This window comes from Triturus cristatus, chromosome 2_1, assembly GCF_964204655.1.
Source record: "Triturus cristatus chromosome 2_1, aTriCri1.1, whole genome shotgun sequence".
NCBI classification, from domain to species: domain Eukaryota; kingdom Metazoa; phylum Chordata; class Amphibia; order Caudata; family Salamandridae; genus Triturus; species Triturus cristatus.
In genome coordinates, this window is record NC_140581.1 from 31064503 (window position 1) to 31091272 (window position 26770).

Below are 26770 nucleotides of genomic sequence, written 5' to 3' on the forward strand. Positions count from 1 at the left end.
GCAACAACCGAGGCTCCCTCCAAGTTGTGCTTTGGGTCCTGAGAAGCCCTACCCTCGAGCAGCATCTGCACCAAAGGTGAGCCCTCCAGCATCTCCACGATCTGCGTGGGGCCCTTCTGCATTTTGCCACTCGACGCGCCCAACCGGTTGCTGGCCCGCTGGCTAGTGGCCATCTTGGCGACGAAATCTACGACAAACACCGCTGGTCTGGTTGCTCCAGACTGGCCCTTGCTCCCCTCCAAAGGAGCAGTCCCTCTGACCTTGCTGGTCAGAGCCATCAGCTTATCTCCTTTCCTACAACAATTGCTTTTGCCAAGGCTTGTTTGCTTCGATCAAGTCGCCGACACCGCCGACAGCGAGAGCCTGCGTGGGACAGCTTGTGACTTGACTCCTGGACGTCGTCGACCTTCAGGGACCACGTGGCTGCAGAGACAAGCTACACCTTTCTTCCTGTTTGCACCCGACATCGCCTGGTACCCACCTGGTGCCACGCTGGTCACTGGCTAGTGACTGTGAACACTGTCCCCTCTGCTTACAGGTCTTCAACATCTCCGATCCACTCTTGGATCCACTGCATCTCTTCCCGACCGACCGCCTGCAGCACTTTTGTCTTCAGGCCCCACGGAACAGATAGAAGAAACCCGACGCACTTCGAGGCCTATGCACCCGCTTCCTGTGGGTGAGGTAAAGCTGGCACTCCTGTGCCCAAGTGTAGTATTACATCTCTAGTGCCTGTGTTCCAAATCTTAAGTTCCTAGGTCATCCGGAAGATTCCTTTTGCAGTAACTTTGTACTTTTTACGCACCCATTGAAACCTATGGGAGCACGCGTGTGACTATTTGCTCTGCACACGCCACCCGTGGACCTCCTGGTCACTAACTGAAGTTAGCTCCTTGTAGGCCCAGCGATTCTAGAGGCCCTAGGCCTTTTCCCTTTTCTGTTCGTGGTACTTATACCACTATTTTAGTATATGGTTCGAGTGGCCACCAGGGCCTATCCATATAAAGTGCAACTTCTGTGTATTCTGTGATAATCTTGTTTGACGATTTGTGCTCCTGTGCTCATAAAGAGACTAGGGGTTACTTTGAGAAATAAATACATATATATTTTGAATATATATCTGTGTGGTGTCCTTTCATTGGTATAAAAGGGGGTTACTATTGGTAAAACAGCTTGCTTAACACGCATCACGAGTTTAGCCTCAAAGACTGCTTAGCCTACGCTACCACTAGGGCAGCTAGTCCAAAAAGGTTGACTTACAACCACACCATAAGGGTTGCTTGGCATGGTACAAGGTGGTCACTAGAACTAGTGAACAGCATATACCAGGCCAACTTCTCACATTGGTGAGCAGCGGTGGGATTTGAGCTTGCTGTGTTTTACCATTGTAATCTCTTGGTTACCAATTGAAAGATCACATAGGTACCTGTAGGTACATATAAAACAAGATTAGATATACTTAAGTTCTACTGAACTTAGTTGTTGTAGAGCAAAGGGAGTAGCACACCCTGACTACAACTACTAGATAGGTTTAGTAGGTAAACCCAAGTGTAGGTAGATTGCAACACATCCACCCACACTTAAGAGCAATGGCTGGGGCAGAGGGGTCCACTGTACCCATCTCTGTTGAGAGTGACCCCCAGAGGGCACCATCCATCTTTGCTACCCTTAATCAGAATGAGCTCAGGCATTTGGCAACTCTTAGAGGCCTTAAACAGCCCAAGAACCCTACCTCTGCTGTGCTCAGAGAACTCTTGCAAGATGATGAAAATCAAAGAGAGCTCAAGAAAGCTTCCCAGTTAGCCCCCTTAGGGACAGGAACAGGAGGCCCCCCTTCTGAAGATGCCACTGAGGTACCCCTTTCCAATAGCCATCCCTTAGATGAAAACCAGACTACAGAGGAGGAAAGTGATGGGGATACAGAAAGTGGTGAGGATGAGGGGAGAACTAGCCCAGTGCCAAGTGTTATACTTGGCCCAGCTAAACCAAGGCTATTGGGGACTGACAGTGGGTTCACCCCACTGGATCTCCCCAGTGGACTTAACACAGGGCTTGGAAGGCAAAGGAATCGCTCAGGTGACTCCAATGCTTCCCATGGCTCTAGAGGCTCTCAAGGTCACTCCAGAAGGAGGATGACCACCCCTCAGAGGAGGGAACATGAGGCCAAGATGCAAGAAGCCCAGCTGAGGATCAGGAAGCAGGAGCTAGAAGTAGCCCTGATGGAAGAGAAACTGAGCAAGGCTAGACAGCATAAAGAGAGTGGGTCTATACCCACTGGTGGCAGCATTGTCCCTAAGGACAAAGATAGGGTTTTCGATAATAGAAACCTGTCTAAGGTTGTGCCCCCCTACAAAAGTGGGGATGACATCCACAAGTGGATAACTGCTCTTGAGAGAGCCTGCAAAGTACAGCAGGTTCCTGAAGACCAGTGGGCAGCAATCCTCTGGCTCTCCTTTGAGGGAAGAGGCAGAGACAGACTCCTCACTGTTAGAGAAGAGGATGTCAGAAACTACAGAGTCCTGAAGAGTGTTCTAGTTGATGGGTTAGGCTTAACCACTGAACAGTACAGGTTAATGTTCAGAGACACCCAAAAGACACAGACTCAGGACTGGTCTGAATACATTGAATGTGCCACTAAGGCTTTGGAGGGTTGGTTGCTGGGAAGTAAGGTATCTGATTTTACAGGATTGTATAATTTGATGATGAGAGAACAGATTTTAAATAACTGTCAAAACCAGCAACTGCATCAACACTTGGTTGACTCTGATCTGACCTCTCCCCAAGAATTGGGAAAGAAGGCAGACAAATGGGTCAGAACCAGGGTTAAGCAAAAGAACCAGAACCAGGGCCAAGGGGGTGATCAGAAGAAAACAGACCAAAAGGGTGGAGATCAGAAACCTAAAGACCAGAAGTCTTCAACAGGGCCCCAAACTACTGCTAAGGAGGGTGGGTCCCAACAGTCCAAAAAGAAGAAAGAAGGTCAAAAGAAACCCTGGTGCAATCATTGTAAAAATACAACTCACTGGACTAGTGATTGCAAAAAGGGTGGAGCCCCCAACACTGTTGCCCCTAAGGCACCTGCTCCCAGTACTTCTGTTAGCAGTGTTGGTCCCCAGACAAAGGGTGTAGTGGGAATCACTATGGGAACTGAAGGAGATTCTGACTTAGACAGAACCCTGACACAGGCAGTCTTGATCTGTGATGGGGACATTGATTTGTCCCTGACTGTGAGCCCCAGTAACCTGGGCAAGTACAGACAGACTCCTTTAATAAACGAAAAAGTGGCTCAAGCCTACAGGGACACATGTGCCAGTGTCACTATGGTGACACCAGGCTTTGTGGACCCTGGACAGTACATACCAGGTGAGAACTACCTGGTGACCAATGCCAGCAATGCCACTACTTCACATAGTGTGGCAGTTGTTAACTTCTCATGGGGAGGGGTAACTGGCCTCAAAAGGGTTGTGGTTAGTGCAGACCTCCCAGTAGAATGTTTGTTGGGCAATGACCTAGAGAGTTCTCTATGGTCAGAAGTGGAGTACAGGACTCATGCAGAGATGTTAGGTATATCATCACATGTCCTTGCTGTGACCAGGTCACAGGCCAAAAAGTGCCTCACTGAACCACAGGTCTTGGATCCTGGAACAATGGACCAAGCACCTACCAAGAAGAAGAACAGGAGGGTCAAGGCTGTGCCTTCCCCCCTGCCTCAGAGTGATGATCAGCCTTCCCAGGAAGCTGATCTAGAGGACCCTGAAGGAACTGTCCCTGACGAGCTTGAACCTGACCAGGTTGAGTTTCTGGGGACAGGGGGACCTTCAAGGGCTGACTTGAGGCAGGCTCAGTTATCCTGTCCCTCTCTTGAACCCCTCAGACAGCTGGCTGCTGCTGAGGCTGCTGGGAATGCTCAAGGTACCCATAAAGTGTATTGGGATGAAGGGCTCCTTTATTCAGAGGCTAGAGACCCCAAGCCTGGTGCAACCAGGAGGTTGGTTATACCTCTGCAATTTAGGGGCTTCCTTCTTACCTTAGCCCATGATATTCCTTTAGCAGGACACCTAGGCCAGAACAAGACCTGGGACAGACTTGTCCCTCACTTTCACTGGCCTCATATGAATGAAGATACAAAGGAGTTTTGTCGCTCCTGTGTTACCTGCCAAGCCAGTGGCAAATCAGGTGGCACAACAAAGGCCCCCCTGATACCACTACCTGTGGTGGGGGTCCCCTTTGAAAGAGTGGGAATAGACATAGTGGGTCCCATGGATCCTCCCACTGCATCTGGGCACAGATTTATACTGGTGGTAGTGGATCATGCCACCAGGTATCCAGAGGCAATTCCCCTTAGGACCACTACAGCACCTGTTGTGGCCAGGGCCCTGCTGGGAGTATTCTCCAGAGTGGGGTTTCCTAAGGAGGTAGTATCTGACAGAGGTACCAACTTTATGTCAGGATACTTGACAGCTATGTGGAAGGAATGTGGTGTCAACTACAAGTTCACCACCCCTTATCACCCACAATGCAATGGGCTTGTTGAGAGATTCAACAAGACCCTAAAGGGTATGATCAAAGGATTACCTGAAAAGCTCAGGCGAAGATGGGACATCCTTCTACCCTGCCTTCTGTTTGCTTACAGAGAGGTCCCACAAAAGGGGGTTGGCTATAGCCCCTTTGAATTGTTGTTTGGGCACCCTGTGAGAGGCCCACTGTGTTTGGTGAAGGAAGGATGGGAGTTACCTCTCAAAAAGCCTAAGCTCGACATAGTGGACTATGTACTTGGTCTCCGCTCCCGGATGGCTGAGTATATGGAGAAGGCATCCAAAAACCTTGAGGCAAGCCAGGCCTTACAGAAAGCTTGGCATGACCAAAAGGCTGTCTTGGTTGAGTATCAGCCAGGACAGAAGGTATGGGTGTTGGAGCCAGTGGCCCCAGCAGCACTCCAAGACAAATGGTCTGGACCCCATACAATCCTGGAAAAGAAGGGAGAGGTCACCTACTTGGTGGACCTAGGAACTCCCAGGAGTCCCCACAGGGTACTCCATGTTAACAGGCTTAAAGCATATGTTGACAGGGCAGACATGGGCTTGCTCATGGCTACAGATGAGGGACAGGAGGAAGAGAGTGACCCTCTCCCAGACCTGTTGTCTCAGAACCCTGAAGATGGCTCAGTTGAAGGAGTGACCCTTGGAGGCAACCTCACTGCCCATCAGCAGACTGAATGTAGACAGGTTCTACAATCATTTTCACATATGTTTTCCTTGATACCTAGTCAAACTGACTGGTGTACCCATGTTGTGGACACTGGTGACAGTCTGCCTGTAAAGAACAAGCTTTACAGACAACCTGACCACGTCAGGGACTGTATAAAGGCTGAGGTACATACAATGCTGGAATTAGGTGTCATTGAACCCTCAGAGAGCCCCTGGGCTAGCCCAGTGGTTCTGGTCCCCAAACCTCACACCAAAGATGGCAAGAGAGAGATGAGGTTCTGTGTGGATTACAGAGGACTCAATGCTGTCACCAGGACAGATGCACACCCTATTCCAAGGGCAGATGAGCTCATAGACAAACTAGCTTCTGCAAAGTTTTTGAGCACATTTGACTTAACAGCTGGCTATTGGCAAATCAGATTAGCTGAGGAGTCTAAGGCCAAAACAGCATTCTCAACCCCAGGTGGGCATTATCAGTTTGTGGTGATGCCCTTTGGTCTGAAGAATGCACCTGCCACCTTCCAACGGTTGGTGAACCAAGTCCTCACTGGGTTGGATGACTTTTGCGCAGCATATCTTGATGACATTGCTGTCTTTAGCTCCACCTGGGAGGATCACCTGATCCACCTGAAGAAGGCTCTTGAGGCCCTGCAGAGGGCAGGCCTCACTATCAAGGCTACTAAGTGCCAGATAGGGCAGAGTAAGGTTGTATATTTGGGCCACCTTGTAGGTGGAGGCCAAGTTCAACCACTGGAGAGTAAGATACAATCCATCAAGGACTGGTCCCCTCCAACCACCCAGACTCAAGTTCGAGCTTTCTTGGGCTTGACTGGGTACTACAGGAAGTTTGTTAAGAACTATGGGTCCATTGTGACTCCTCTTAATAATCTGACATCCAAGAAGATGCCCAAAAAGGTTCAGTGGACAGTAAGCTGTCAAAAGGCATTTGATGACCTGAAGGAGGCCATGTGCTCTGCACCTATCCTGAAAAGTCCTGACTACTCCAAAGAGTTTATTGTCCAAACAGATGCTTCTGAGTTGGGTATGGGAGCTGTGCTGTCACAACTTAATGTAGATGGTCAAGACCAACCTATTGCTTTTATTAGCAGAAGGTTGACCCCCAGAGAGAAGAATTGGTCAGCTATTGAGAGGGAGGCCTTTGCTGTGGTGTGGGCCCTGAAGAAGCTGAGGCCATACTTGTTTGGCACTCACTTCAAGATTCAGACCGACCATAAGCCCCTCTTGTGGCTAAATCAGATGAAGGGTGAAAATCCCAAACTGCTTAGGTGGTCCATTTCCCTACAGGGGATGGACTTTACAGTGGAGCACCGGCCAGGTACTGACCATGGGAATGCAGATGGTCTCTCCAGGTACTTCCACTTAGGACATGAAGACGAGACTGGTCAAGGCTAGTTTAATGTCCCAGCGTTTGGGGGGGGGTTGTGTAGGAGAGTAGGGTCTGCTATCCTATGGTCACCCCAAATTTTTGCTTTTTGCTTCACTGGTTTTTGACATATTGAGGCTGTGGGCCTGCCAATCAGACCCCCCAGCCTGCTGTTCTCTCTACTAAATTAAAACTATGCACCCTAGGTGCATAACCAATTGGAAGTGGATCACCCTGTCAGCCCCTGTACCAGTGTACACTAGGTACCCAGGGCATTGGTGTACCCAAGGCCTGCCCGGGGCTGAAGCATGTATTATGCCACCCCAGGCCTGGCCTAGCAAATCTGACACAACTGGCTGATCACTCAGCTGGGGTAAGTTGGTGTAACCACCTCTTACTTAGGTGTAGTATACCTATACCTAACCTTAAATGGGACACCTGGTAACCTATAAGTCACTCCTATGGCAGGCCTTAACAATCCTGAAGGCAGAGTGCTTGGTTCCATGTGAGATGGTGCTCTGGCATGAGCTGGGCCTGTCTGCAGTGGTCGGAACAACTTCCTTCTACTGTTTCCAGATATCGTCATACCATATACTCTTAAGTGCATTATGAACCTCGCGGTTAAATGCTAACTTTGGTTTGGCTTTATCAAAACATGTCGAGTAAGGTGTCATACGAATTGGAATACTAACCCCTCGCCAATTCTGGCGACTGGGTTAGCATTCCACCCTTCTAGAGGGACACGACATGTACAGTACCTGAAACCCGGGTAAAATCAGACATAGCCTCAGCTCCACAAAATGGATGCTGCCACCACAGACACAAGTCTGCCCTCCTGCTGCTGGGAGTCCTTCCAGCTTGGGAGGTGTGGACAAAGGGTTTCCTGCCATGGGAGGTGCGTGCACCACCCCAGACAGGATTTTGTGTATTGGTCAGGTAGGGCTTGAAAGAAACCAGACATGCCTGTGGCTCACAAGGAGCCTCGGGGCATATGCCAGTTCAAACCGGTCCTGGGGCACACCAGTCCCGGGGTGGGGCGAGCTGGACAAAGGATTGGGGGTGTAACCACCCCCCTTCCTGGTCCCACCCTTAGGGAGGGACCTAGCAGGTAGTCCGGCCCCTAGAATCCGCTTAAAGGTAGGAGCTGTGTCCTAAGACTTCAGACATCCTGGAATCAACTTAAAACTAAGAAGAAGACGGGAACTTCGACGCTCTGCTGCACAGAGGACTGAAGCCAATCTCCCCTGTGGTCAGGGAGTGACCACCTTGCTAACGCAAGCACCATCCAGCGAATCAACATCTGCTTTGCCGCCGCCTCCCGCCGGAGCCCGAGCCCAGAGACTGACAAGACCTGGACCTCCAGACCTCTCACCGCCCGATCCACAGTCCCTGCAAAGAGGAGACCCGTGGAGGCACCGAGACACGTGGAGCCAGCCATCTTGAAACGACTACAACAAGCTGACCAGTGCAACAACCGAGGCTCCCTCCAAGTTGTGCTTTGGGTCCTGAGAAGCCCAACCCTCGAGCAGCATCTGCACCAAAGGTGAGCCCTCCAGCATCTCCACGATCTGCGTGGGGCCCTTCTGCATTTTGCCACTCGACGCGCCCAACCGGTTGCTGGCCCGCTGGCTAGTGGCCATCTTGGCGACGAAATCTACGACAAACACCGCTGGTCTGGTTGCTCCAGACTGGCCCTTGCTCCCCTCCAAAGGAGCAGTCCCTCTGACCTTGCTGGTCAGAGCCATCAGCTTATCTCCTTTCCTACAACAATTGCTTTTGCCAAGGCTTGTTTGCTTCGATCAAGTCGCCGACACCGCCGACAGCGAGAGCCTGCGTGGGACAGCTTGTGACTTGACTCCTGGACGTCGTCGACCTTCAGGGACCACGTGGCTGCAGAGACAAGCTACACCTTTCTTCCTGTTTGCACCCGACATCGCCTGGTACCCACCTGGTGCCACGCTGGTCACTGGCTAGTGACTGTGAACACTGTCCCCTCTGCTTACAGGTCTTCAACATCTCCGATCCACTCTTGGATCCACTGCATCTCTTCCCGACCGACCGCCTGCAGCACTTTTGTCTTCAGGCCCCACGGAACAGATAGAAGAAACCCGACGCACTTCGAGGCCTATGCACCCGCTTCCTGTGGGTGAGGTAAAGCTGGCACTCCTGTGCCCAAGTGTAGTATTACATCTCTAGTGCCTGTGTTCCAAATCTTAAGTTCCTAGGTCATCCGGAAGATTCCTTTTGCAGTAACTTTGTACTTTTTACGCACCCATTGAAACCTATGGGAGCACGCGTGTGACTATTTGCTCTGCACACGCCACCCGTGGACCTCCTGGTCACTAACTGAAGTTAGCTCCTTGTAGGCCCAGCGATTCTAGAGGCCCTAGGCCTTTTCCCTTTTCTGTTCGTGGTACTTATACCACTATTTTAGTATATGGTTCGAGTGGCCACCAGGGCCTATCCATATAAAGTGCAACTTCTGTGTATTCTGTGATAATCTTGTTTGACGATTTGTGCTCCTGTGCTCATAAAGAGACTAGGGGTTACTTTGAGAAATAAATACATATATATTTTGAATATATATCTGTGTGGTGTCCTTTCATTGGTATAAAAGGGGGTTACTATTGGTAAAACAGCTTGCTTAACACGCATCACGAGTTTAGCCTCAAAGACTGCTTAGCCTACGCTACCACTAGGGCAGCTAGTCCAAAAAGGTTGACTTACAACCACACCATAAGGGTTGCTTGGCATGGTACAAGGTGGTCACTAGAACTAGTGAACAGCATATACCAGGCCAACTTCTCACACCAACACCAATACAAAGACCCACAGGACTAGAGCTGTGTGCTCTACGAGTACCCAACACCAATACAAAGACTCACAGGACTACAGCTGAGAGCTCTACGAGTACCCAACACCAATACAAAGACTCACAGGACTAGAGCTGTGAGCTCTACGAGTACCCAACACCAATACAAAGACTCACAGGACTAAAGCTGTGAGCTCTACGAGTACCCAACACCAATACAAAGACTCACAGGAATAGAGCTGTGTGCTCTACGAGTACCCAACACCAATACAAAGACTCACAGGACTAGAGCTGTGTGCTCTACGAGTACCCAACACCAATGCAAAGACTCACAGGATTAGAGCTGAGAGCTCTACGAGTACCCAACACCAATACAAAGACCCACAGGACTAGAGCTGTGTGCTCTACGAGTACCCAACACCAATACAAAGACTCACAGGACTACAGCTGTGAGCTCTACGAGTACCCAACCCCAATACAAAGACCCACAGGACTAGAGCTGTGTGCTCACAGGTCTAGAGCTGTGAGCTCTACGAGTACCCAACACCAATACAAAGACTCACAGGACTAGAGCTGTGAGCTCTACGAGTACCCAACACCAATACAAAGACTCACAGGACTAGAGCTGTGAGCTCTACGAGTACCCAACACCAATACAAAGACTCACAGGACTAGAGCTGTGTGCTCTACGAGTAGCCAACACCAATACAAAGACTCACAGGACTAGAGCTGAGAGCTCTACGAGTACCCAACACCAATACAAAGACTCACAGGACTAGAGGTGTGAGCTCTAGGAGTACCCAACACCAATACAAAGACTCACAGGACTAGAGCTGTGAGCTCTACGAGTACCCAACACCAATACAAAGACTCACAGGACTAGAGCTGTGTGCTCTACGAGTACCCAACACCAATACAAAGACTCACAGGACTAGAGCTGTGAGCTCTATGAGTACCCAACACCCATACAAAGACCCACAGGACTAGAGCTGTGTGCTCACAGGACTAGAGCTGTGAGCTCTACGAGTACCCAACACCAATACAAAGACTCACAGGACTAGAGCTGTGAGCTCTACGAGTACCCAACACCAATACAAAGACTTACAGGACTAGAGCTGTGAGCTTTACGAGTACCCAACGCCAAAACAAAGACCCACAGGACTAGAGCTGTGTGCTCACAGGACTAGAGCTGTGAGCTCTACGAGTACCCAACACCAATACAAAGACTCACAGGACTAGAGCTGTGAGCTCTACGAGTACCCAACACCAATACAAAGACCCACAGGATTGGAGCTGTGAGCTCTACGAGTACCCAACACCAATACAAAGACTCACAGGACTAGAGCTGTGAGCTCTACGAGTACCCAACCCCAATACAAAGACCCACAGGACTAGAGCTGTGTGCTCACAGGACTAGAGCTGTGAGCTCTACGAGTACCCAACACCAATACAAAGACTCACAGGACTAGAGCTGTGAGCTCTACGAGTACCCAACACCAATACAAAGACTCACAGGACTGGAGCTGTGAGCTCTACGAGTACCCAACACCAATACAAAGACCCACAGGACTAGAGCTGTGTGCTCACATTACTAGAGCTGTGAGCTCTACGAGTACCCAACACCAATACAAAGACTCACAGGACTAGAGCTGTGAGCTCTACGAGTACCCAACACCAATACAAAGACTCACAGGACTAGAGCTGTGAGCTCTACGAGTACCCAACACCAATACAAAGTCCCACCGGACTAGAGCTGTGTGCTCACAGGACTAGAGCTGTGAGCTCTACGAGTACCCAACACCAATACAAAAACTCACAGGACTAGAGCTGTGAGCTCTACAAGTACCCAACACCAATACAAAGACTCACAGGACTAGAGCTGTGAGCTCTACGAGTACCCAACCCCAATACAAAGACCCACAGGACTAGAGCTGTGTGCTCACAGGACTAGAGCTGTGAGCTCTATGAGTACCCAACACCAATACAAAGACTTACAGGACTAGAGCTGTGAGCTCTACGAGTACCCAACACCAATACAAAGACTCACAGGACTAGAGCTGTGTGCTCTACGAGTAGCCAACACCAATACAAAGACTCACAGGACTAGAGCTGAGAGCTCTACGAGTACCCAACACCAATACAAAGACTCACAGGACTAGAGCTGTGAGCTCTACGAGTACCCAACACCAATACAAAGACTCACAGGACTAGAGCTGTGAGCTCTACGAGTACCCAACACCAATACAAAGACCCACAGGACTAGAGCTGTGTGCTCTACGAGTACCCAACACCAATACAAAGGCTCACAGGACTAGAGCTGTGAGCTCTACGAGTACCCAACACCAATACAATGACCCACAGGACTAGAGCTGTGTGCTCACAGGACTAGAGCTGTGAGCTCTACGAGTACCCAACACCAATACAAAGACCCACAGGACTAGAGCTGTGTGCTCACAGGACTAGAGCTGTGAGCTCTACGAGTACCCAACACCAATACAAAGACCCACAGGACTAGAGCTGTGAGCTCTACGAGTACCCAACACCAATACAAAGACTCACAGGACTAGAGCTGTGAGCTCTACGAGTACCCAACACCAATACAAAGACTCACAGGACTAGAGCTGTGAGCTCTACGAGTACCCAATACCAATACAAATACGGTCAGCACAGTATTGTATTTATGTAGGCGCATGAGCCTTACTCAAACATTGAAGGAATGGACTGCCGTTGTTGAAATCTCTCTATTTCTTGTGTTTATCAGGAAAAATTGGCTAGAAAACGATGCCCTGAATTAGAAGAATGCCAAACTTGCCCATGAAAGCTGAAAATGACGTATTCAGGCTGTCAAGAATGACAAGCAGGTAAGACATGCTGGAATCCATGTACGTATTGTCTGTATGACGCCAAAACGTACACATTTACAGGTAGTGGCGGGCTCCGAGTCCAGCTTTGGAGCTTGCACCCGGGAGCCCGTGGCGCATTCAGCACGAGTTTGGGTGGGCGGGGCTGACGCGGAGGACAGCAAACCACATCATACGTCCCACCCCAGGAGCCATGTTGACTGCATCGCACACCCAAGAACAGGACGCGCTGTAGCAGTCTTGACATTATCCGTGGTTAGCAGTCGTAAAGTGCAGAGCTCAGCACAGAGGCGGCTCCTTCGCAATGGCGGAGGAGCGTCGCCCCACTGCCTGGCTCAGAACCAGGAAATCAAAAATTAAACGATGTTCTACCATTGTTTTCTTTTTCATTTGCCAGCTCTCAGCCAGCAGTGTAGGGAGGGGCAGGCCGAGGCATGGTAGGGGGAGGAGGAGTGCTATGTGCTTTCCCTAAGTGCGCATATTTGTTTGGCCGGCCTTCTCAGGCTGGCCAAAACACACATGCGCTCTTAGGTTTCTCCAACCCGGCTGCATTGCACAGTGGAGCTGGAGAAACCCCACAGACTCCCTGGTCTGAGCGAAGCATCTTTCGAGCTCACTCAGGCCGATGCCCGCGCTGCTCTGCAGCACAGGAAGGAAGGGAGTCTGTGCCAGAGGCTACTGGAACCAAGTAGAGAAGAGGAGCCGCGACGCGGGAGGCGGCCGGCGGCTTCAGGTAAGTTCTTTTTTTCTTTAAATATATTATTACTCACGGTTCAGTGACTAAATATCGAGGGACAAAATATAGACTATACAAAAAATCGACACTAAAATATCGAGGGACAGAATATCGACTCCCTATCTACAAACAGGTAAGTACTAAAATATCGATTCCAAAATATAGACTGTCAAAATATAGTTAGCCAAAATATCGAATTTTTTAAATGTATTAAAAATAATATAAAATTAATTAAATATTAAAAACAATTAAATAAAACATATATAATATAATATAAAATAGCTTAAAATGTAAACATAATATAAGTAATTTAAAAAAAGTCGAGATTTTGTTGGATACTGAGAGCGTAAAAATTACTATTCCCACTCCAGTGAGTGCAACAGTAGGGAAAGCGTTGGATAGCGTAGGGGTAAAAAATACTATTCCCACTCTAGTGAGTACAACAGTAGGGAAAACGTTGGATAGCGTTGGGGTAAAAATAACTATTCCCACTCCAGAGTGTGCAACAGTAGGGAAAGCGTTGGATAGCGTAGAGGTAAAAATTACTATTCCCACTCCAGTGAGTGCAACAGTAGGGAAAACGTTGGATAGCGTAGGGGTAAAAATTACTATTCCCACTCCAGAGAGTGCAACAGTAGGGAAAGCGTTGGATAGCGTAGGGGTAAAAATTACTATTCCCACTCCAGTGAGTGCAACAGTAGGGAAAACGTTGGATAGCGTTGGGTAAAAATTACTATTCCCACTCCAGAGAGTGCAACAGTAGGGAAAGCGTTGGATAGCGTAGGGGTAAAAATTACTATTCCCACTCCAGTGAGTGCAACAGTAGGGAAAACGTTGGATAGCGTAGGGGTAAAAATTACTATTCCCACTCCAGAGAGTGCAACAGTAGGGAAAGCGTTGGATAGCGTAGAGGTAAAAATTACTATTCCCACTCCAGTGAGTGCAACAGTAGGGAAAACGTTGGATAGCGTAGGGGTAAAAATTACTATTCCCACTCCAGAGAGTGCAACAGTAGGGAAAGCGTTGGATAGCGTAGAGGTAAAAATTACTATTCCCACTCCAGTGAGTGCATCAGTAGGGAAAGTAATGATTTAAATTAAATATAAAATGACATTAATTATCAATACTGATAAAAAGTTAATTAAAAATAATTACCAATTAATAACAATTAATTACCATTTAAAAATATTAATTATCAATTGATAAAAATGTAATACCAATTAATAATAATTAATTACCAATTACAAATTAATTATCAATTATCAATACACATAAATAAAAAATTAATTATTTACTTTATTACAATAATTTACTTCCCACCCAATTCCCCTACAAACCCACAACCCGCTCCTATTAATAACAAATACAATTAACATAATTATCAATTAATCAATTAATATAAATAATTACCAATTAATAAAAATAAATTACCAATTAATAAGTAATTATCAATTAATTAATTATCAAAACATATAAATATAATTAACATTTAATTAACCATAATTAAATTACTTCCCACCCTATTCCCCTACAAACCCACAACCCGCTCCTATTAATAACAAATACAATTAACATAATTATCAATTAATCAATTAATATAAATTAATTACCAATTAATAAAAATAAATTACCAATCAATAATTAATTATCAATTAATTAATTATCAAAACATATAAATATAATTAACATTTAATTAACCATAATTAAATTATTTCCCACCCTATTCCCCTATAAACCCACAACCCGCTACGGAATTAAATTACGCAATAATTAAATTACATTACATTCATTTGTTTAAATAAATTAAACATACATTACAACAATAATACATCATTTTAACACATATACTACCATACATAACACAATTTTTTTTTTCGATATTATGGTAATCTATATTTTAAAATTTGATATTATGGTATTCGATATTTTTAAGGTCTATATTTTGGTAATCTATATTTTTAAGGTCTATATTTTGGTAATCGATATTTTGTACCCCAATTTCGATATTCTGACCTATCTATATTTTGTAGAGTCGATATTCTGTCCACTCTATATTTTAATTTCGATATTCTGGGCAGTAGATATTTTGGAATCGATATTTTGGGTGTTTACCATTACTCACACTCGCATGCAGTCCCAACGCCCCCCCTCACCCGTGCTCCTCCTTCCGCATTATTTTCACTTGCCCACCACCCTTTGTTTGTGGCGGCCCCCACTGGTTCTACAGCCAGCGAAAATGGTCGAGGAAAGGTCTGGGGGTACACCACGCTAAAGGTGATCATTTCCAGCACATATTATGAAATGGGGCCCCTCCTGTCACCACGATCACAGTGCCACATTATGAAATGGTACTCCTCATGTTAACCCCGATCTCACAGTCATATTTTGAAGTGGGAAGGACCCCTTCTGTCACCCCCGGTCACACAGTCACACCCTGTGGTTTTTAACTTCTACTTTCTCACAGGATGCGCCATGAAGTGCCTGTTGCGACATCCACCCTCAGGACTGCTCGCGGCTGAGCTTCCACAGGGAGCCTCTTCCATCAAAAGGTCTGCCTTGTTGTGTGAAGGAATTGAACCCCTTTTTAGGTCTCGGCTCGAAGGCTGCGCTTGCGCAGTCTCGATCCGAGATTTAATGACTTGGAGAAGAGGGGCTTCAACCCGCCCCTCTTCTCCCCTGTTCTCCATTGGCTGGCCTCTTTAATGCTGGCCAGCCATTGGAGAAGAGGTCCGTCACTCCGATCAGGCCCCGTCCTTTTCGGATTCGGGGGCGTGTTTTTTTCAACAAATCTAATTATCTCCTCCAGCCAATGGCAAGAGGAGAGTAAAGGAAAACACGCCCCCGAATTCGAAACCGCCACTGCGTTTCTCCGAGGCATTTCTGCTTCGCCTCGGAGAAAGGCGGTGGTGTCTCCTACCAGCTCCATCTGACCATATCCAGGCTTACTCTGGCTGCACAAATCAGCTTAATTGGCTTCGGAGTTTGGGTCTAGTTGAGCCCGTGTTCTTGTATTTTTACTGCCCTTCGCCGGCCCCTGCATAGCGGCGCTTAAAACAATATCGCGTTCCAAGCTAACACCTTGTTAACCCTTTGCCCTGAATTTTTACTGTCGTGAATGTGCCTTCTTGGCAGGTGGTCACCCTATTATTCTTCGAGGTAGCACTGATTGTACTCCTTGTCTCAGTGTACACAACATGTGTGTGACTCAGTGATCATAAGACCGCACGTCATGAAACCTGGGAAAAGTGGAGCTGACGCCCGGGCAGCAGGAAATTGGCGAATATGGATGAAACATGAAACACCCAGACATTACACATTCCTGAAACATCAAATCATAAGCGAGTCATTTTCTACCATTGAGGGGAGACATAAAAATATTGAAGGGCATGTCTTTACACCTTCCCTCTACTTCCGGTGTGAATGGAACTATGAGGGACCTGAAACGGTTAGAGCCGTGGCGGCGCCGGCCCCTGCTGCGCCGCTCGTGCCAGGGCCCAGATGTAGCCGTGTTTCTTTGACCGCGCGCCCCTTTCGTCACAGACGGCCGCGCGGACCGGCTCAGTGTAGAAGGCCGGCTCTGGTGCTGCTGGTCCACGCCTTCCGGTCCAGCTGGACGTCACTTTGGGGTCAGCCTCAGGGCTGGTCTCTTCCCAGGCAACGGTACGCTCTTTTCCGGTGCCCGGGCAGCTGGTGTTTTTCTGGGGATGGGGAGGGCCGTGTGTTTCGGGGCGGGACAGGCTTCTAACCAATCGCAGGACTTTCTGAGAGGGACTCTAGTAGTACCGCCACGTAGAAGGGTTAATCAGTTTAAAAACACATTTTTTTATGGCCTCAGAGTATTGCGGCTGTTTTAGGTTAGAGTGGAAAGCCAAGTAGGGCCGGCCGGATGTTTATGAAACGAGTGGCGAGCCATCGCACCCGCCAGGCTATAAAGAGTTGGCATGAGGGGCACTTTATGATAAATCAAAATTAAAAAGGAAGGGAAAATAGCTAAAAGCCAAGTCCCTTGCTGTCAGCGCCCCTCACATGACCACCTTCCAGCTGGTGTGACGGCCCCCAGGTGGCACACCGGACCATGACGGACCAGGACTCAATGCCGCTGCGGCAGCGGCTGAGTTTCTCCACCGGCCACTTCCTGAACGACCTGTGCGCTTCCATGTGGTTCACCTACTTTCTGCTCTACTACCACACGGTGTTGGGCTTCAACACCACCTATGCGGGGGTCCTGCTGCTCCTGGGCCAGGTGGCCGATGGCATCTGCACCCCTCTGGTGGGCTACGAGGCGGACAGCTCCCACGGGTGCCGCTGGTACAGCCGCCGAAAATCCTGGCACATGGTCGGTAAGTTGGTCGTTTTGTCATTTGTGTATTGGTGTCCATGTTTCAGTGCCAATTGTTATTGTTTCAGAGATGTTGGATTGGGAGTACCTCTGATATATCACGTTTTCTCATTTCTGGTGTGAGTATCTGAGAGGTCGTATGATGTCCCAGGCTAGGCTTGAGCAGTTCAGGGATCCCAAGTTGCCTCACTTTGGGTGTGAATGGTTCAAGAGTCTCACCTTTAATGTGTGAGATATGTGTATTTAAGACACTTGTGATCGTCCTGTGCTTGGTCTGAGATGACCAGAGATCTCAAGGTGACGTGTGTTCAGAAATTCCAGATTGTTGGTGACAGATGTGAGTACCTCAGATATTCCCAGCTGTCCAGTGCCTGATGTGAGTACTTCACAGTTCGTTGATTGATTCTTGGCCACATTGAGGCTTACAAGATTACTGTGTCCAGAGTGAGGAGTTTGGAAATTTCGAATTGTCCATTGCAGGCGACCTTAAGTTGTATTGTGCCAGATGTGAGGAGACAGAGATCTTTGTCTCATGCTGGCATAAGAAGTAATTCATAGATCTCGAGTGGTCTCGCCATGCGTGAATAACTGGTCTGGCCATGCTTCTTCTTCCATTTTATACTCTCTAGTTTGGATTTTCCCATTATTGTATTGTAATTGCATTTATGTATCGCTTACTACCCCTGACAAGGTGTCTAATCGCTTTTTTCGGCGAGTAGCACGCTGCTCAAGAACCCATAAAGGATGTGTGTGTGGGTGGCTCTGTGTGTGTGTGGGAGGCTCTGTGTGTGTGGGGGAGGATCTGTGTGTGTGTGGGAGGCTCTATGTGTGTGTGTGGGGCTCTGTGTGTGTGGCTCTGTGTGGGTGGCTCTGTGTGGGTGGCTTTTTTTGTAGGTGGCTCTATGCTTGGTGGCTCTGTCTGTGTGTAGGTAACTCTGTGTGTGTAGGTGGCTCTGTGGGTGGCTCTGTGTGTGTGGGTTGCTCTGTGTGGGTGGCTCTGTGTGTGGGTGCAAATGCAATAGGTCTCGCATTTGAGAGTGATTAAGCTATTGACATTGTAAATAACAATGCAGTTTCTTTAAACAAAAACATAAACAAAAATAATGTCATGAGCAATGCCAATAGCTCTAACTTTAACAATGCCGAGACCATTGCATTGTAAATGCTTGTTAGTTCAGGGACCAAATAATACGCCCCCCCCCCTCTTCTTACTGCTTCACATGCGAGTCCTTGACATGCTAGCTGGAGTGGCTGGCAGAAACACTAGACTGTGTCCAGCAGGACGCAACACTAGCTACGGCTCGCTCGCCGTTGGTTTTCCAAGGAGCTGGTCGGGGAGGGAGCTGTGTGCAAAAAGCTTGAGTATGGCAGCGCCACTACTTAGAGGATAAAGTTGGTTGTAAACTGACCCTCAATTTGTATGATAAGAACATAGAAGCAGCACGTAGATCCTTATATACTCAACGTATCACAGAGGCCGACAATGATGGTAAGGAAATCTTTAAGATTGTCTACAGTTTTGTCGATCCTAAAGCAAAGGCCCCTCTTCCAGGGCCTAATCAAGCTTCCTGCAGAAGGCTAAGTGAATTTTTTGAAGACAAGATTTTAAAAAATCAAGCGTCCGTCACAATAGTTAGCGATAATATAGGGCCGACAGCAGAAAATAAGGCGATAATCTTTGTGCCCCCTACAATAGAGGACGTGAATAAGCAGTTGGCCCTGTGCAAGTCAGGCTCACCGGAAGAACCCCTCATCCTAACCCCCACCCCCTCATAGTTTAGCGGCAGTCGCGGATCATATTGCCCCTACTTATCAGGACTTGTTTTCTGTTTCTTTTCAGTCAGGTGCTATTCCTGATGCCGCAAAGAGAGCAAACGTGATTCCCCCTCATAAAAACGAGCAGAGGTACCAGCTATTTTTCGCCCTTTTTCATTACTCCGCGCATCTGCTCAAATCTAGGGAAAATGAGTACAAAATGTGCGAACCATCAGCTTGATACATTTTTGCTCAATAATACGCTGCTACACCCTAGTCAGTCCGGCTTTCGCACTCGACACAGCACAGAGTCAGCATCGCTAGTAATCGCTAAAGCGCTTAGGTTGAGAATGGACGCCGGTCTCAATGTGGCTTAGGTGCTGTGGGACCTGTCAGCAGCATCTGACACAATGGACCTTGGAATCCTGCTAACGAGACTAGAACATCTTGGTGTGGCAGACATGGCCCTGGCTGGCTGGGACCATTTCTAGTGGAAAGAGAGCAGGTGTTATGAATGAAGTCATTTTTAGGTATCGCCTACGCAGCGCGCATGCGCTGCCTAGGAGGACCTTTAGCCGTCGCTCTGCTCATTTTCAAGCACACACTCGTGCTTGTGGAGGCATCCACCTTGCGGGAGCACGCAGCGGCGCGCCACAAGCACCAGTGCAGTGATTGAAAATGAGCAGACTGCTCTCCCCAGAGTGCGCGCCAACCTCTTCATGTGGCCACTCCCCTTCCTGTATGCGACGCTCCCCGGGGCTACGCTTGTTTTTAGAGACTCTCCCCTCGCAACTCGTATTTCTTCAGTGTTGCTCATCCAGAGAGCGCTTCTGCTGCATCCGCGGAACAGGTTAGTAATCTCATCCTCTTTAATTCCCGTTGTGTATTGCGGCAGCAGTAGTGCTTTTGTGTCTTTGATCCTCAGTGTAGGTGCTCCAGGTTATGAGCGTGACTTCTCTATGAATAATGCCACTTCCTGCAAACTCTGATACCATCACCAGCAAATCAGCATACTGCCCGCCCGTTACTGCTCTATTGAAAGTAAAAAACATGTTTTAAAAGTGGCCGTGGTTTACAGGGAGTACAATTTGCCTCTTACGACCCTGCCTTGAAGGGCACCCCCACCCCTTAACATGCAACCCCTACTCCACTTCCGCTCAGCCAATGGCCAGCTGGCCGCCCTAAGCGAACTTTTCGTGCCCTGAAATACACTAGAATTACGTGTGTATATAATATTATTATTAAAGGAATGAACATAAACATTGTTCACTTAGTGTGAAATGTGTGTAGCGTTCTCTACCGGCCCGAACAATTCTGCCTAAGAGGTTATATGGGAAACTTATGAAACAAAATAAAATACAAAACATAACAGAGAGTGGTACGGCCTCTGGCCTTGAGAGGCCATTAAAACAAAGTATAAAAGAGGACATTCTGATCTAAGTGTCTGTCAGCGCTGCACTGGAAAACATACACAGTTTACAATTTACAGCTCGAAAACATCTCCAGGCCTAATGGACTTGTCTGCATTCCACAGTGAGCTACAAGTCGCGGGGCGGGTGGATGATGACTACAAACACACCAGCAGGCTCCTGGCTCCAGAGGGCTATGGGTGTTAGGCCATGAGAAACGCTTCCTAGCTAGAGATATGTTTATACTGCAGCGGACATTATTCCGAAAAACAATATTTTTACAAGAGTATATTTTTAATATTCAGGATGAAGCCAAATGGGAAGAACCGCAGTTTTTTTTAACACTTCCATCAGTAAAAGCGAAATACTGTCCTTATTCCTCAGTGGCTCTTGAAATTTGCATTTTGCGCAAAAAAAACATTTACACAAGGTATGTCACACTTTGGCACACAGCTAGAAAACAGGACAGAATGTTGCAGACGAGTTAATAACAAGCCACAGAATAAAAGTAACGTTGTCACAATTAAAATGCATAGTTTTTCACTTGGGTAATATGGTCAGGGTGAAAATGTAAAAAAAAAAATATGAATAAATAGCCAAAAATAAGGTGGCGCTGCAAGGCGACCTGCATGCACCAAATAAAAGTTCTAAAATACTTACATACATTTAAAAAAAGATTATAAATTGTTAAAGCGTAAGGGTCAAACAGTAGGCTGACCTTTCAGCGCGCTGGGTGACTCAGTGAGCTAAATGCTCCTGGGCTATGAAGTGCCCAAGAGGTCACAAGTTCCAATCCCTGAAATTTGTGAATAACATTAACAGAGCTCATACTGAACCGAAACTGTGTATAAAGAAATACATAAAAAACACAAATTGTTATTAGGATTCGAACAAGCAGAGCTCATTATGCTTGTGAATTCAAATCACCATTTTTTTAAAGACTGAAAGATAAGCATGGACTTTCAGAGACCAGGAGAGCCACCAAAGAGTGTCCAGTTGGAGTTTTCATAAACTCTGAGTTTATTTCTCGCTATTGTGTTCAAATGATTGAAAACACGCAGCTCACACAAACTATTTGAAGAAGGAACAAAGGACGCCCATATTTCATTTCCTATTGTTGATTGATGTGAGCTGTTTGCAGAGTCGTAGCCAGTCGCTGGTGATCACAGTGATAGAACACATGATATTGCATGTGCTTGCTAAAGACATCAGAAAGGCAAGAGAAATCTGAACATACACAGATGTACCGATGACCAACCGAGAGCGAGCTGCTCCAGAGGAAGGCAGCCTTGGCAACACTAAATCTGTTATGAGATGTGTGAAATATTTAAAAGTGTTACAAATCGCACACTTTCTACTTGTACCACAAGTGGCGCAGCATTGTGGCTCACATATTCCCGAGGACAGCAGTGGAATGGCCGAGGGAGGGGGTGGGGGTGTTATGACGACAAAAGCCCAAAGAAATAAATTCACTGCGGACGCCAAAACAAGCATTGGCATAGCCAATAGGTCTCACCTTTGGGACCTTATAAGTGTTGGGGAACATCCTTAACCGCGAAGGCTTTTCTTTTACAATGGTACGCTTACCATGTAAACGTCTTTACAACGCGTATGCCTTCCACGACCGTCTTTACCACACAAGCTGCACTGGAACCTGTTCATCTTCGTCCGGTTCAGTCAGTTTTTGATGTCGGCAAAGACGTGTGTACAAAGGTAAAAATAGAAAAAGGGGTTTGGGGGGTCTCCCCCCAAAAATAAAAATAAAAGAATGCAGAAAAAAATGGGGCTTGAGGGGGTCTCCCCCCCGCAAAAAAAAGAACATGTAAAAACGAAGGGAAGTGGTGACAATCGGCATCGTTTTAGAGGAAACGGAATGACGCTTCCTCTTTACGACGTAGGACGTAAGCAAAGAAGATCGAGGAGAAGACGTGAAGAGGTAAGGAGAATAAAAGTATTAAAATTACATATACATATAGATTGAGGGTAACGGGCAGGGGTAATAATAATGATTGGGTGGTCACGTAAGGGTACAGGGGAGGGGTATAACCTTTACCAAGAGTATTCAATTACCATGCAAGTATACGTGGTAAAGGAATATTCGTGGTAAAGGTTGTGCGTGGAAATAGCATTCCGTTGTAACACATGGGTGGTAAAGGCATGCGTTGCAACGGAATGCGTTGTAGCGACATACAACCATAAGTGTTTAGTTATCCAACACAATACCGTTGGTGCAACAACATCAAGTGTTGCATGGCTAAACACTTATAAGGTCCCAAAGGCGAGACCTACTGGCTACGCCAGTGCTTGTTGTCTAAAGCCAATCAGCTGGGATGGGTGCCTCAGGGCTCTGCCCTCCTCCCTGGCCTATGGGTGGACTCGTTCAGCCTTAAGATTCTTTCCTATGCGGATGATTCTCAGCTCCTATTAACATACCAAGGAGACTAATTCAGGGCCAATGAAACTTTTGCTTTATGCCTAAAAGCACTTCTTGAGTGACTTAGACAAAGTGAACCCGGAGGAGACCGAGGTCCTGCTCTTTGGACCAGACCCTCTTCCGGGAAGAGCAGGGGCATTGTCGAGCAATGTTCCACTGCCACCACCCCCAAGCAGGGGGCCAGAAGTCTGCGCGTTTTGTTTGATTCAAGACTGTCCTTTAAAGCCCAGGTCTCTTGTTGGTGACATCCTGTCTTTGTATTCTTCGCCTCTGTAGGAAGTCACAGTGGTCAGGGCGTTGATATTGTCGCTGTATGATGATGTCAATCTCCTGTATCTGGGCATTCCGGAGTATTAATCCAATGTTGTGCAAAATATGGCGGTCCGCTTGGTGTATACGCTGCCGAAGCCTTCACCTGCGTCGCTCCTCCACGAGATGCTCGATTGGCTTCCAGTGCGTCAGCGAGTGATGCTCAAGGTACAAACTCTGACCCACCAAGCCCTGCCCGGCAGGGTCCGGTGGAGCTGAATGAAGGGATTGCTGCCCTCCAGTCAGGCTGGGCTACTGAGAGTTCCCCGCTTTAAAGAACAATGCAGAGGGGGCTCCTCTTCCACGATCCTGGCCACGGGCTGTGGAACCAGTTGCCAAGACATCTGAGATTAATGTCTGATGAGGGCACTTTTAAACCTATCTTTCTAGCTGTGAAGGGGTTGAGGAATCTGGATGGGTGCTGTTCTTCAGTTTGCAATTGGACACTTAAGTCTAAGTGTCAGGACATTCTTGGAGTAGCTGTGCACTATGTAAAAAACGATCATTCAATCATTTATTTACTTATTCATTCATTCCTTCATTCGTTCAAGAGTGGTCTAAGAAAAGAGGAAGGTGTGCTTGTTTCCTTCCCCTCTAGGTCAGCTAGAGGTCCTACTCCAACATCCACAGACCCATATTTTACACAAGGAGGAGCAACCAGCGGATGACTTGCACCTCAAAAGACCGACCAGCCTTTGTATCCTCGTCGCCATCTCAACAAAACTCAATCCATTGGCTCCCCGCCCCCCACAGCACTCTATCGCTCACTCCTCAGATGAAGTCCACCTCAACAAGACTGAATCCATTGACTCCCCACACCCCACAGTACTCTGTTGCTCACTCCTTGGATGAAGTCCACCTCAACAAGACTCAATCCATTAGGTCCCCCTCCCCGTCCCCCCACCCCACTCTTTCACTCAATCCTTGGATGAATTCCACCTCAACAAGACTCAATCCATTGGCTCCCAGGCCCCCACAGCACACTATTGCTCACTCCTCGTATGAAGTACACCTCAACAAGACTCAATCCACTGACTCTCTGCCCCCCCCCAGCACCCTGTCGCTCACTCCTCGGATGAAGTCCACCTCAACAAGACTCAATCCATTGACTCTCTTCCCCCCCAGCACCCTGTCGCTCACTCCTCGGATGAAGTCCACCTCAACAAGACTCAATCCATTGACTCCACGTGCCCCACAGCACACTGTTGCTCACTCCTCAGATGAAGTACACCTCAACAAGACTCAATCCATTGACTCTCTGCCCTCCCCAGCACCCTGTCGCTCACTCCTCGGATGAAGTCCACCTTAACATGACTCAATCCATTGGCTCCCTGGCTCCCACGGCACTCTGTCTCTCACTCCTCGGATAAAGTCCACCTCAACAAGACTCAATCCATTGTCTCCCCGCCCTCCACAGCACTCTGTTGCTCACTCCTCGGATGGAGTCCACCTCAGCAAGACTCAATCCATTGGCTCCCCGGCCCCCACAGCACACTGTTGCTCACTCCTTGGATGAAGTACACCTCAACAAGACTCAATCCATTGACTCTCTTCCCCCCCAGCACCCTGTCGCTCACTCCTCAGATAAAGTCCACCTCAACAAGACTCAATCCATTGGCTCCCCGGCCCCCACAGCACTCTGTCTCTCACTCCTCGTATGAAGTCCACTTTAACAAGACTCAATCCATTGGCTCTCCACCACTCACAGCACATTCTGGTGTTAGTTCTCTTGGGTTCATGAAAGAAGAAGGGAAAAGCTGGAAGTACCAGACTGCAAGGTTAAACCCAGGGTTGGACGGGCTACTCACACCAGACATGTGGCCACTCAGATGCCTTGGATAATCACATACGTGGCAGCAAGAGTTTCCTACAGCCTCTGACATTCATGGGTCATATGTTGGCTATGAAAAGAGCTGTGCTGACAATGGAATGCCATATTGATGGCTGTCAAAATTGATACCCAGGTGTTCCTGCACTGTTCTTTGCCACTTGTTTACCCTGTTTTAGAGGCCTGAGTCAGGACACAGAGGTGGACAGAGTTTTCCCCCTACAGACTCAATGACCCAGAAGTAACGTAAAGCAGCGCAAAACCCGGCTTTGCAATACTTTGCATCAAGGGGGTTACATGGATATTACATGGGCATTCCCATGCAACCATCCATGCCTTTTGATGCTAACCCCTATCTACTAACATTAGTAGACAAGGTTTACCACCAAAAATTAAGACAGCTGAAAAGCAGGCTGAGGTGTTCTCCTCAGGATAAACAGCAGGCAGGAGACCACAACTAGTTGAAGAAACAGCATAAGTTTATTGTACATCTCATGCACGGGACCTCAACCACCAACAGTCCAAGCGAACTGATAACAGCTTTCCAATAATAACATTCTCTCTCAAGGCGGAAAGTTCCACGATAGAACACAACCTAGCAACCTCAGAAAAGGAGATTGCGCAATACAAGGCACAAAAAGTAGAGACATAAAAACAGAATACCACATAAGCGTTAAAAGTTGTAATTTTTTCACTGCTCCTTTCTTTTCTGACTTTGCATGTATGCTGCACTGTGCAGCACACATACAAAGTAGGGAAAAGTTTTTCACTTATCTGGTTATTGTGTATAAAAATTCCTAGAATTTGCTTAGTCGCATATAGCAGAAACCATACAATAGGATAATATTTATATTGCTTTTTTAACCCAATGACTGCGGCGTAAAATCCGCCACGGTGCGGGTGATTGATTGCGCGGGCAGGGAGGTGTCGGCCACCGGACGTGCGCAGCACTACGGAGGTTGTGCTGGCGACGGCCATTGGCCGACGGGCGCATGGAAAGGGTTAATCCTATCCACTGGGGGCACCAAAATAAAGCTTTTTCTCCCACCAGGAGATAGTTTTAATACACTTCTTTCTTTGCACTCTGCCCCTCACTCAGGCCACGTAGGAAGTAGTACAGATTGTGCTGTAGAAAAGTCATGCCCCTCTCCCTTGAGAGTGTCGTAGCCCACACTGGGTACCTTGCGGCCCCAGTGTGAGGAGGCGGCACTGTAATGAAGCACCTCACCCTAGGGTGAGTGAGGGTTCTCATCCTAACACAGCAGAGCTTCTTCTATTCCTTATTCTCTCACCCACGTACATACTGTGTATTTATTCATTTTGGAGCAGTGCGGATCATTTTGGGGTGAACAATGCTCCGTCCAGACCCTTTCTGGTGTGAGATAAAAATGATGCATGAGAACACTTACCGCAACGCCCATGGAACGCCTTATTCACGCAGAGTAAGGAATGGCGCGACTTGCGCTGCTTTGTCTCACTCCATATCTATCGGGCCATATAAAGCCACTCAGGGCGGCTTTGCGTCACCTCTGGCGCCGGAGCGTCAAACAAAATGACACTCCGGCAACATAAGCCTCTCATAAATAAGCCCCTCGTGCAAACGAGGACATGCACAATCTGCTTACAACTCATTTCATGTTAGCGACAGGGGTTACGTATGTATAAGTAATGAGGCTCAGAATTACTAAGGGTTTGC